We start from the raw sequence: 11,869 nt of genomic DNA on the forward strand, positions 1-11,869 counted from the left end.
GGGCGACGGGGGGGGGGGGGGGGGGGGGGGGGGGCGGCCTGAGGAAGGGCTGGAAGCATCGGGCTGTGTGAGTGGTCGGCAGGCCTCCCACCAGCTTCTGCACTTGCTTCCTGGGGCCTCCGCATGGGCAGCCCCACGCCTTTGGCTACTGGCCCTCAGGCCTCCTGCATCTCCTTGGCGCCCAGATGGGTGCCTATGGCCCTGCGTCCTGCCCCAGGTTCCCCACATGGCCCACGTCACGGAGAGCCCCGGCCCGTGCTCTGGCCCGGGCTGCTGCTGTCTCCGGACAGTCCACCCTTTTGAAAGGATGGAGGCGACTTGCGTGGGGACTCAGTTTTATAAAGCGAGTGGAGTCTCTGCTCTGGCCCCTTAGAATCCACTGGCGGTTGAATTAAATGTGGCTGCACCACATCGCATCTTGGCCTGTGTCTCACTCTCTCTCCCGCCCTGTTTTAGAAACCCACCCCAAGGCCTGCTGTCACCTTCTCCCAAGTGAGCACCAGGCCCTGAGAGCCCAGGTCTGCAGGGAAGGCTGTCCACCCCCAGCACATCCTGAGGCTGAGTGTTGTACTGGGTCAGGTATGTTTCCTTCACTGAAGGCACAATTCTAGGGCTGAAGAGCAAGAGCGGCCAGGATTCAGGGAGACCTCCCACCTGACCCCAGATGAGGCGGGCCCAGGGCGCCTGGGAGCCAACTTCTCCTGAGTTCAGCGAGAGTGCAGGCAGGGCCTCTGTCCCCTCTTGTGCTCTCTCCCACAGCTGCCTAGGCGAAAGGATCAGGGGCTCGGGCCCCACCTGGCAGAGAGCGGCTGCCCGCCTCTGCTGGGAACGGGTCAGAGCACAGGTGCAGGACACATGTCCCCAGTCTGTGCCCTGGCCCACTGACTACCTCACCCCTGACCAAGTGTCCCCAGACTCAAGTCCCTTCCCCAGCCTTGGAAATCAAGGTGACTCTTTCTGGGCTTGGTTCGAAATAAATATTTATTAACTGCCTGCTGTGTGCACAGCCTTAGCTCAGCTGGAAAAGTCAAGCAGCAGCTCCCAGACCCGGCCCCATGTGGGAGAACTGTGGCCCGACACGTTAAGTAACAGTCATAGCGGTCACAGGGCGGGCGGTGGGTAGCAGGCTCTGTGAGCCCAGCGGAGGCACGACCAGGGTGGCCAGAACGGCCAGGAGCCTTCATGGGTCGTTAGCTTGCTTAATGGCCTTGCAGTAAGCAGCTCTCGCCAGCTTCCCTCTGAGGTGCCCCGAAGGAGACAGAGGTCACTGCGGTGGTCCAGTTCCTGCTCCGGGCAGCTGGCACTATCCACCCCCCGCCAAGGGCTGCAGGATGCAGGGTCAAGGAGCAGGAGAACTGAGTCTGCCTTGTGCGGGCACAAAGGCGGCCTTAGGGCCAGGGACCCAGCTGGGGAGCAGCTTCCGGCTCAGGGCCTGCCTACGTGCCAGGCCTTAGGGAGACTGTGGGGGGCGGGGGGCGGCTGTGAGCCGGAGGCGTTGCTCTCCCAATGGCCAAAGGACCTTAGGACAAGACAGCTGCTTCCCTTGACCCCACGAAGCCCAGGCCAGTGGGTCAGGAGGTGGCGGGGGGGCAGGTGGGCACAGTGGGTCCACTTGATAGTGGTTCCTGCGAGTGGTACAGAAACTGAGTTTGGCACAGAGATTCTGCTGCCCCAGCCCCGCTCGCCCCGCTTGAGAGCCAGGAAGGTGTGTGCGGAGCTGGAGCTCGTGGCCCACAGCAGCCAGCCGGGCAGACCCGAGAGAGTGGGCAATGCCAAGGAAGTGCTTCTGGGTGAACTTGGCCACAACTGTCACCACCGACACGACATGGTAGAGCCCTACGTAGCTGGGGAGGCGTGTGGGGTCGGCACCCTCTCCCCGGAGAGGAGACCACAGCCCTGCACTCAGCCAGGTGGGAGGGGGACAGGCTGACACGGCCTGGGAACTTCCCGTGAGTGGTCTTCGACCCCGCACCCGCCTGGGGTTGGAGGGCAGCCAGGAGCAGAGCGCGTTACCCAGCAGACAGAACGAGAGACAGGGAAGGGCAGTGTCTTTTGCGAAGAAGGTACCTGGGGTGGAAAGAATTCTTGGCTTCCTGCTGGAGCTAACGGGCTTCTCCAGGACTTGGGGAACAGGTGAGAGGACAGGAGACCCCACTCTCCTGTGAGAGGGTAAAGCCTAGACTCGGCTGTTCTGGGAAGCAGGGGTGAGGAGGCCTGAAGGGTCAGAGCCTCCCCATATCCCACCAGGAAGCCCGGGCTCTGGGGCCTATTTGTCACTATAGACCACCCACTCCAGGTCCTGGCTGCAGCCCCGCCCTGGTCACAGCCTGGCCACCGCTCCTGGACCACCTACTGCCCGGCGGCTGGGCTGGCAGCAGGCCTCAGCGGCGGGAGCCAGACTGACACTGTGGGCCAGCCGGCCTCGTCCTGTGCAAAAGAGGGATGTGGTCAGCAGCACCCCAGGAGAGGGACTGCAAGTCCAATCCCAGCGCTGAGACCAAAACCCCATCCCCGAGGTCAGGTCTGTGTCAGCAGAGGTGGCGACATTAGGAGAGAGCCTTTGTCAGACCCTGCAGGGCTTGTGCAGGCCTGGGGAGACAGGGCCACTCAAGGGGAGGGCCTCTGACACGTTTAGGGAAACCTTTGTCACCTGGCTCTCAGGAGAGCGAGGAGGCCACAGCCCTGGGAAAGGGGCAGCCACCTGGTCACTGAGATTCCGGGTTCACCACTACCCACCTGAGACAGCGGAGCTGTTGCTTCCCCCACCCCCGCCCTGTTCGTGAGAGGGAGGACTTCTCACCGTCACTCCCTGGCCTCTGCGCACATCTGTGGCCACAGGAGCCCCCCCAATATATGTTTGTTGAGTTGAATTTGCTGTGTGATTCTCTGCCTAGAACCTCCCTTCAGACCATGTTCCCTGGTGAATTTGGTGAATTGATGTTTAGCATTTTTGTTTATTTGTTTGTTCTTTAACAAAAGGTTGTTTTGGTTTGAGATTCAGCAAAAACATAGCTGCATTCAGCTTCCTCCCCATTCAGGAGTCAGCAAATGAGTTGTTTTCCAGTCTGCTGCGAGTCCTTGCCTCAAATGAGCCTCCAACAAGATAATGCATTTAAAAGCCCTTGGAAAAGTACCAGGCCCCACGCACATTGAGATGCTGTCCTCATGGGAGCAGTGGCTCAGCCCTGCACCCTGAGCCAGGCTCAGCTCGAGGAGAATGCTGCCCAGGTGGGGGTCCTTGCACACGTGGCTAGGACGGGGGAGAGAGGCTGCCTTCATCCTCCTGCTGCCAGTTAGGTCCCTAAAGCCAGGCCCGCTGGCCCAGGGAGCGCTGTGTCTTCCCGGCAGCATGTGGGGGCCCGGGGCCAGCCGTGTGAGGGCAGGAGTCTCCAGAAGGCCCACACTCCCTCCAGGGGCAGAACTGGTCCGCAGGGACTTCCAATTGGTGCGCTGGTTTCACTTCAGTCTCCACTGTGATCCTGAAAGCTTTGGGGATCAGTCCAGGGCGCATCCTTCAGTCAAGAAACAAAATGAAAAAACAAAACCCCCAAATCGGAAACCTCAGAGACCTGGTTTACATTCACCGTTAGCAGTTAGAACACAGGTGGCCTCTGCCCAAAACTAAAACGCCCCGTGCTGCTAGGACCCCTTCCCCCACCTCCAAATCCATTTAGGAAGTTTCCACAAACTCTGTAACTACAGACCTCTTGGTAATGCCCGGGACTTCTTTTTTCCACCACGGGTTGGGTGGCTTTCTGTGGCTAGTTTGCAAATTTGGGGGGGGATGAGGGGGACCTGTGTTCTCTCTGCTTGATTTCTGCTTCTGTCCTAAGACCTCTGGCCTTTGGAGCTCCTCCCCTACAGAGGAGGGAGAAGAATCAATAGGTGCACCAAGCCTGATGGCAGACAGACGCAGCGGCTCAGTGCAGCTCATCGATGGCTGAACTCCCCAGGGAGCCCTGAGGCCCTGGGCTTGGCCCCAGCGTCCTCACCTATGAAACGGATGGGCCCTGGATCCCTCTGGTTTCCTGTGACCCGAGAGCAGGATGCTGAGTCTGCTGCTGAAAGGTCTGGCTCAGCAAACAGGACTTGGTGGAGGCCGGCTCCTGGCCCTGCGCTGCGCACCAGGGGCATCCGCTGGCTCCTGAGCCTCAGTTTCTTTGTCCCGCAAACCAGAGAGAAGGGGTTGGAGCCTGTTGGCGACCTGCAGCCAGGCGCAGCTGCCGCTGGTGCTCCAAAGTGAAGGCACGTTGGCATTTGGACAGTAGGCGCTGAGCATTGCGGCAGAGGGACCGGCGCAAGTGGACAAGGACGACATTCACACCTGCACTGGCTTCGGAGGGCCCTGCAGGATCCTGCCATGCTGCCCTCACCTGTGAAGGGCTTTTTTTTTTTTTTTTTTTTTTTTTTTTTTTTTTTTTTTTTTTTTTTTTTTTTTTTTTTTTTTTTTTTTTTGGAGATTTTTCAGACTCTAAACAAATGCGCCCCGTGAGTCGGAAGGGCTTGGCGGCACAGCCCTGCCAGCCAGCTGGGGCCCAGGAAGGCGCCGTTTCCTCCTGTGGCTGGAGAACAATGAAGTCCCATTTCCTCCACCGCTCAGGTAAGAAAATGTGCTATAAACACAGCCCACAAGTCGCAGTTATAGGTGAGGGGCTCGGCAGGAGAGAGGGCCAGCGGAGGCAGGCTGATCTCCAGGAAGTGGCATCTGAGCTGAGTGCACGGATGAGTGGATATTAAATGGTGCAGAAGATGGAAAAAATCATTTCAGGCAGTGGAATTGCATGTGCAAAGGCCCTAGGGTGGGACAGGTGATGCCCAGCTAGCAGAGCAGAAAGGAAAGGAGAAAAGGATGGAGATGAGGCGGTGAGGGGGGTTGCAAGTGGTGAGCAGGGCCCGAGCATGGGCAGCCTTGCAGGCTATGCGAGGAGTTGAGTTTTATCTGAGAGCAATGGAAGCCAGTGAGTTTTGAGCAGATGAGAAACAGATTGAAGTGTACACCCACTGTCATCACTGTCAATGCCATAACATTTTTTCATCTCTAAAAGTTTCCTCCTTCCCCTTTTGTTTTTCTGTTTTTCTCTTTTTGTGGTAAGAGCACTTAACCTATGATCTATCCTCTTAGCAATTTTTTTGAAAATATACAATTCAGTGTTATTAATTATAGGCCCTATGTTTTACAGTATATCTCTACAACTTATTTATTTTAATGGCCTAAATATTTGTAGTTTCCACCAGTGTCCAAAACAATTTTATGAAAGAATTATGGCTAAGCCTTCCCAAATATATTGGAAGACTTAAATTTACAGGTTCAAAAGATGTAGAGAACTCCAAACAGGGTAAATTCAAAGAAAACCACACCCAGATGCAACAGAATCAAATTACTGAAAGCCAAAGATAAAGGAAAATATTGAAAGCAGCCAGAGGAAAATTATGCCTTACTTGAAGGGGAAAATGACTGAAGATTTTTCATCAGAAACAATGATGGCCAAAAGAAAGGGAAACAAAACAATGTCTTTAAAAATATGCAATGAACTGTCAACTCAGAATTCTAAATACAGCAACAATATTTTTTTATGAATGAAGGCAAAATAAAGACATACTCAGAAGAAGAAAAAAAATTACAAGTCCACCAGCAGAACTGCTCTAAAAGAAATAAATATAAAAGAATGTTCTCCAGACAAAAGGGAAATGATACCAGAATAAAACTCGAAACATCAAGAATGAAGGAAAAACAACAGAAAAGGTAAATATCTGGGCAAAAATAATGGAATATTTTTTAAAATATATTTTTATTGATTTCAGAGAGATAGTGAGAGGGAGAGAGATATAGAAACATCAATGAAGAGAGAATAATTAACTGGCTGCCTCCTACACCCCCCTGCCCCCCATACTCACACACACATACACCAGGGATTGAACCCACAACCCGGGCATGTGCCCTGACAGAATTGAACCATGCCCTCCTGTTTTCATAAGTCGATGCTCCACCACTGAGCCATGCGGACCAGGCAATGGAATATTTTTTAAAGTACTTTAAAACATGTATAACTTTATTTTTTTTTTAATTTATTAAATCTTTATTGTTCAGATTACATTTGTTCCTCTTTCCCCTCCCCCCCATAACTCCTCTCCTCCCAGTTCCCGCCCCTTTTCTTCTTCCTCTTCTTAAAGGATACCTTTCAGCATTTCGTATAATACTGGTTTAGTGGTGATGAACTCCTTTAGCTTTTCCTTATCTGTGAAGCTCTTTATCTGACCTTCAATTCTGAATGATAGCTTTGCTGGATAAAGTAATCTTGGTTGTAGGTTCTTGGTATTCATCACTTTGAATATTTCTTGCCATTCCCTTCTGGCCTGCCAAGTTTCTGTTGAGAAATCAGCTGACAGTCGTATGGGTATTCCCTTGTAGGTAATTGAGTCTCTTTCTCTTGCTGCTTTTAAGATTCTCTCTTTGTCTTTTGCTCTTGGCATTTTAATTATGATGTGTCTTGGTGTGGTCCTCTTTGGATTCCTTTTGTTTGGGGTTCTCTGCGCTTCTTGGACCTGTAAGTCCATTTCTTTCACCAGGTGGGGGAAGTTTTCTGCCATTATTTCTTCAAATAGGTTTTCAATATCTTGCTGTCTCTCATCTTCTGGCACCCCTATTATTCTGATGTTGGTACGCTTGAAGCTGTCCCAGAGGCTCCTTACACTATCTTCGTATTTTCGGATTCTTTTTTCATTTTGCTTTTCCGGTTGGGTGTTTTTTGCTTCTTCGCATTTCAAATCTTTGACTTGATTCTTGCGCTCCTCTGGTCTGCTATTGGGTGTCTGTATAATATTCTTTATTTCAGTCCGTGTATGCTTAATTTCTAGTTGGTTCTTTATCATAGCATCGAGGGTCTCATTAGTTTTCGTGACTCTCTCCTCAAGTTTATTGACAGCTTCTAGCACATTTTTGCAAGCCCTCAAAATTGCGATTTTTAGCTCTATATCCTCCATTTCTGTCATGTTTTTTTGTCTCCGCATTTTTTATGCTTTCTTGGTGCACCCCCTAGTGGTCTTTGTGCGCAGTCTTGTTCTAGTTGAGCCTTGATTGTTGTAGTTAATACTAGAGGGATTTGACCACCAGGCCGACTGGCTGTGTGAATCAGCTGTGTCTGCCGCGGAAAACTTCTGTCCTCTGGGGAGGTGCTAATCTAGCCTTTGCCTGAGGCTATCCGGCAAATGGCTCTGCGCAGGGCTTGGGCGGGGCGGGCTCAACAGGGCGGGCGGAGGGAGCCGTTATGGTGCCCTCAGTCCTGTTCCCAGAGGCTCTGCTTCTCAGAACCCCCGGAACCGCTGCAAACCTCGGAGGGAAAGCTGCCTTCCAACTGATGCCAGACACTCCCGCTTCTCCCGTTTGGGTCCGAGTCCCCAGCGATTCGCCCGTATCTGGAGCTCAGAGTCTGAGACTCCCCCCTGACCGAAAACGACAACCGCGCTCTCAGCCACCAGCCCGCTTTGCGCGCGCACCTCCGCACCTGAGTTTTTTCCACACTGCGCCTCCTCTGAGCCTCGGTGTGCTGTTATTTTTCCTTCTAGTTGAAGAGTCTCTCCTCAGCCAGCCTTCCTGTGGTTCTGGGTGATGTCCCTTCCGTCTTTTAGTTGTATTTTTGAAGTGGTTGTTTGCGGCAGCAGTCTCCGGTGTTTACCTATGCCGCCATCTTGGTCAAAACATGTATAACTTTAAAAAGCAAACATGAAAACATTATCTGAGAGATTTAGGCTATATAGATGTAATACATATGACAACTATAACAGAAGGGAACATAGAGAAGGTAAAGATGATTATAAGGCTTCTATATTTTACATGCAGTGTGAAGATGTTAATTCTAAAATAGATTGTGAAAAGTTTGGTTTATATATCCCTAAAGCAACAACTAAAAAGTAACACAAAGAGACACAGCTAAAAAACCAATAGACAAAATAGATGGAATACTTTAAAAAAGAGTTCAAACAAATTCAAAGGCAGAAAAAGGAAAAGAGAAAAAATGAGAGTGATAGAAATGTAACAAAATGGTAAGCCTAAATTCAGCTCTAGCAATAATTACATTAAATCTGAATGGTCTAAATACAGCAATTAAAAACATATTACCATATTGGATTGAGGAAAAAAAAGAGGACCCAATTAGATGCTGTCTGCAAGAAATGTACCCTACATAAAAATCTATAGGGACTAGTGAACTGGCCAACAGGTCAAATCCAGTCCATCTCCTGTTTTTTTTGTCTTATTTTGTTTGTTTTTTATATATTTTTATTGATTTTTTTACAGAAAGGAAGGGACAGGGATAGAGAGTTAGAAACATCGATGAGAGAGAAGCATCGATCAGCTGCCTCCTGCACACCCCCCACTGGGGATGTGCCTGCAACCAAGGTACATGCCCTTGACCGGAATTGAACCTGGAACCCTTCAGTCCGCAGGCCGACACTCTATCCACTGAGCCAAATCAGTTAGGGCCCATCTCCTGTTTTAAAGAAATTTAAAAAAATATTTTGTGAGGGTTATGAAGAAAAGAAGAAAGAGGAGATCATATGTGGCCACAAAGACTAAAAGATTTTCTTACTGGCCCTTTATAGAAAAAGTTTGCTGGCTCCTCATATTGATGGATTAAAATTAAAGGGATGGAAGAATACATATCAACCTAACTAATCAAAATAAAGCAGAAGTGGCTATATTAATAGCAGACAAAGAATACTTCAGAACAAAGAAAATGACCAGGTATAAATAGGGATGTTACATAATGGAACAAGGATCAATTCACCAAGAAGACAGAACAATCCTAAATAGGGATGCCCCCAATGACAGAGTTCCAAACAGCACAAGACAAAAACTGACTGAACTAAAAGACATAGACAAACCCACAATTCTATTTGGGGACATCATCACTTCTTTCTCAATAATCAACAGAATAATAAGTAGAATGAAAATCAGCGTGGATCTGGAAGACCTGAACAATACTATCAACTTGACCTAGTTGACATTTATAGGCCACTCTAGCCAACAGTAACAAAATACTTATTATTTTCAAGTGCAAGTGGAACATTCACCAAAATAAATCATATTCTGTGACATTAAAAATTAAAACCTTACAGGAGTTAAAATTATACAGTGGATATTCTCTGACCATAATGGTCTTAAAATAGAAATCAATAACAAAGATATCTGAAAACTCCACAGATATTTGGAAATTAACATACCTCTAACATGTAGAACCAAAGAGAAAGTATCAGGTAAATAATCTAAGATTCCACTTTAGAAACTAGAAAAAGAGCAAATTAAACTCAAAAAAAGCAGAAGAAAAGAAATAAGCAAGATAAGAAATTAGTATAATTGAAAACAAATAGAAAATAAATTAAACCAAAAATTAGTTATTTGAAAAAATCAATATATGTGACAGCTCTTTAGTCAGACTGACCAAAATAGAAAGCGAAGACATAGGTTATAATGTCAGAAATGAAAAATGGGATATCATTACAGATAATACAGATATTAAAAGGAAAATAAGGCAATGTCTCTATGCCATAAATTCAACAATTTAGATAAAGTCTACTGATTAATTGAAAGACACAAAACACCAAAACTCAAGAAGAAAGTGATATACTATAGAAATTGAACTCTTAAAAAAAAAATCTTCCAACAAAGAAAACTCCAGGCCCAGATTATTTCAAAGGCAAATTCTACCCAAGCTCTTCCAGAAATAGAAAAGATGAGAATACTTTACAACTCATTTTATGAGGCCAACATTACCCAGATATCAAAACCAAAGCCATTAGAAGAAAAGAAAACTAACAACCAATATACCTCATCAATATATACATAAAAACCCTCAATCAAATATTAGTAAATCGAATCCAACAATATATAAAAAGGTAAGACATCTTTACCAAATGGGTTTGAACATTACAAAGTAAATCAATATAATTCATCATATTGACAGACTAAAACTAAAGAAGATGGATCATATTTCAATAGATGAGGGAAAAGTATTTGACAGATTCAACATGTATATATGATAAAAATTCTCAGCAAACTGCGAACAGAGGGTGCTTTCTTAATATGGTTAAGGGCATCCATATAAAAAAAAAAAAAACTACAGCTAACATCACACTTAATGGTGAAAGGCTGAAAGTTTTCCCCTAAGATCAGTAAGAAATAGCATTGGCAAGGAGGAGGGAAAATATTTATTCACAGATGACATGATTGTCTACATATAAAATTCTAAGATCTACTGAAATCTACAAAAAGTCCCTAGAATATGAAATTATTTTAAGGAAGGTAAAGGATACAAGGCCAATACTATATTTCTGTATATTAGCAATGAATATTTGATATGTAAATTTTAAAAAATCAGACATCTATGTTCATAGATAGTAGCATTATTCACAATAGTCAAAAGTAAAAGCTACTCAAGTGTCTATCAACAGATGAATGGATAAATAAAATTGTATTCCGTGGTAAAAGACTTCAAGATTTTCCTGAAGATGAAGAACAAGGCAAGGATGTCAATTTTGCCATTTCTATTCAACATAGTACTAGAAGTTCTAGCCAGAGTAGTTAGTCAAGAAAAAGGGGAAAAAAGGCATCCGAATTGGAAAGAAAGAAGTAAAATTATCTCTGTTCACAGATGATATGATCTAATATGTAGGAAATCCTAAAGATGCCACAAAACAATTTTTAGAATAAATGAATTCAGCCAAGTAGCAGGATACAAAGTCAGCACACAAAAATCAGTGTCATTTCTATACACTAACAACACACAATCCAAAAAAGAAATTTAGGAAGCACCTTCATTTTACATTATCATGAAAAAGAATAAAATTTTTAGGAATTAACCAAGGATATAAAAGACTATACAATCAAAACTAAAAAGCATTGCTGAAAAAAATTAAAGATTACATAAACACATCCTATGCTCATAGATTGGAAGACAATATTGCTAAGATGTCAGTGCTACCCAAATCGATCTACATATTCAATGGAATTTCTATCAAAATCCCATTGACATTTTTTTTTTTGCAGAAATAGAAAAACCCCTTCTAAAATTCATATGGACTCTTGAGTGACTCCATAACAAATAGCCAAAACAATCTTGAAAAAGGAGAACATAGCCAGAAGACTCATACTTCTTTTCTTTTTTCTTTCTTTTTTTTAAATCCTCATCCAAGGGTATTTTTCCATTGATTTCTATAGAGAATGGAAAGTAGGGAGGAGGGGGAGAGAGAAATAGCCACATGGGAAAGACACATGGATTGGTTGCCTTCCCCGCGAGCCCCTACTGGGACTGGGGAACCTGCAACCAAGGTATGTTCCCTTGACCAGGAATGGAACCTGAGACCCTTCAGTCTGCAGGCAGATGCTCTAACCACTGAGAAAACTAGCTGGGACCCATACTTCTGATTTCAAAACTTACCATAAAACTACAGTAATCAAAATAGTGTAGTACTGGCATACAGAATAGAATAGAATAGAGAGCCTATAAATAAACTCTTGCATGTATGGTCAAATGATTTTTGACAAGTGTGTCAAGACTATTCAGTGGGGAAAAGACAGTCTTTTCAACAAATGATGCTGGGAAAACTGAATATCTACATGCAAAATAATGATGTTGGAACCTTACCTAACACCACATACAAAAACTAACTCAAAATGTGTCAAAAGCTTAAATGTAAAACCTAAAACTATAAAACTCTCAGAAGAAAACATAGGGCAAAAGCTTTATGACATTGGATTTGTCATTAATTTCTTGGATATGACACAAAAGACACATGCAACAAAAGAAAAAAACAGATTTCATGAAAATTTTAAAAATTGGTACAGCAAAAGGCACTTCCTTAGAGTAAAAGGGGA

The sequence above is a fragment of the Myotis brandtii genome, unplaced genomic scaffold (assembly GCF_000412655.1).
Source record: "Myotis brandtii unplaced genomic scaffold, ASM41265v1 scaffold653, whole genome shotgun sequence".
Taxonomy (NCBI): Eukaryota; Metazoa; Chordata; class Mammalia; order Chiroptera; family Vespertilionidae; genus Myotis; species Myotis brandtii.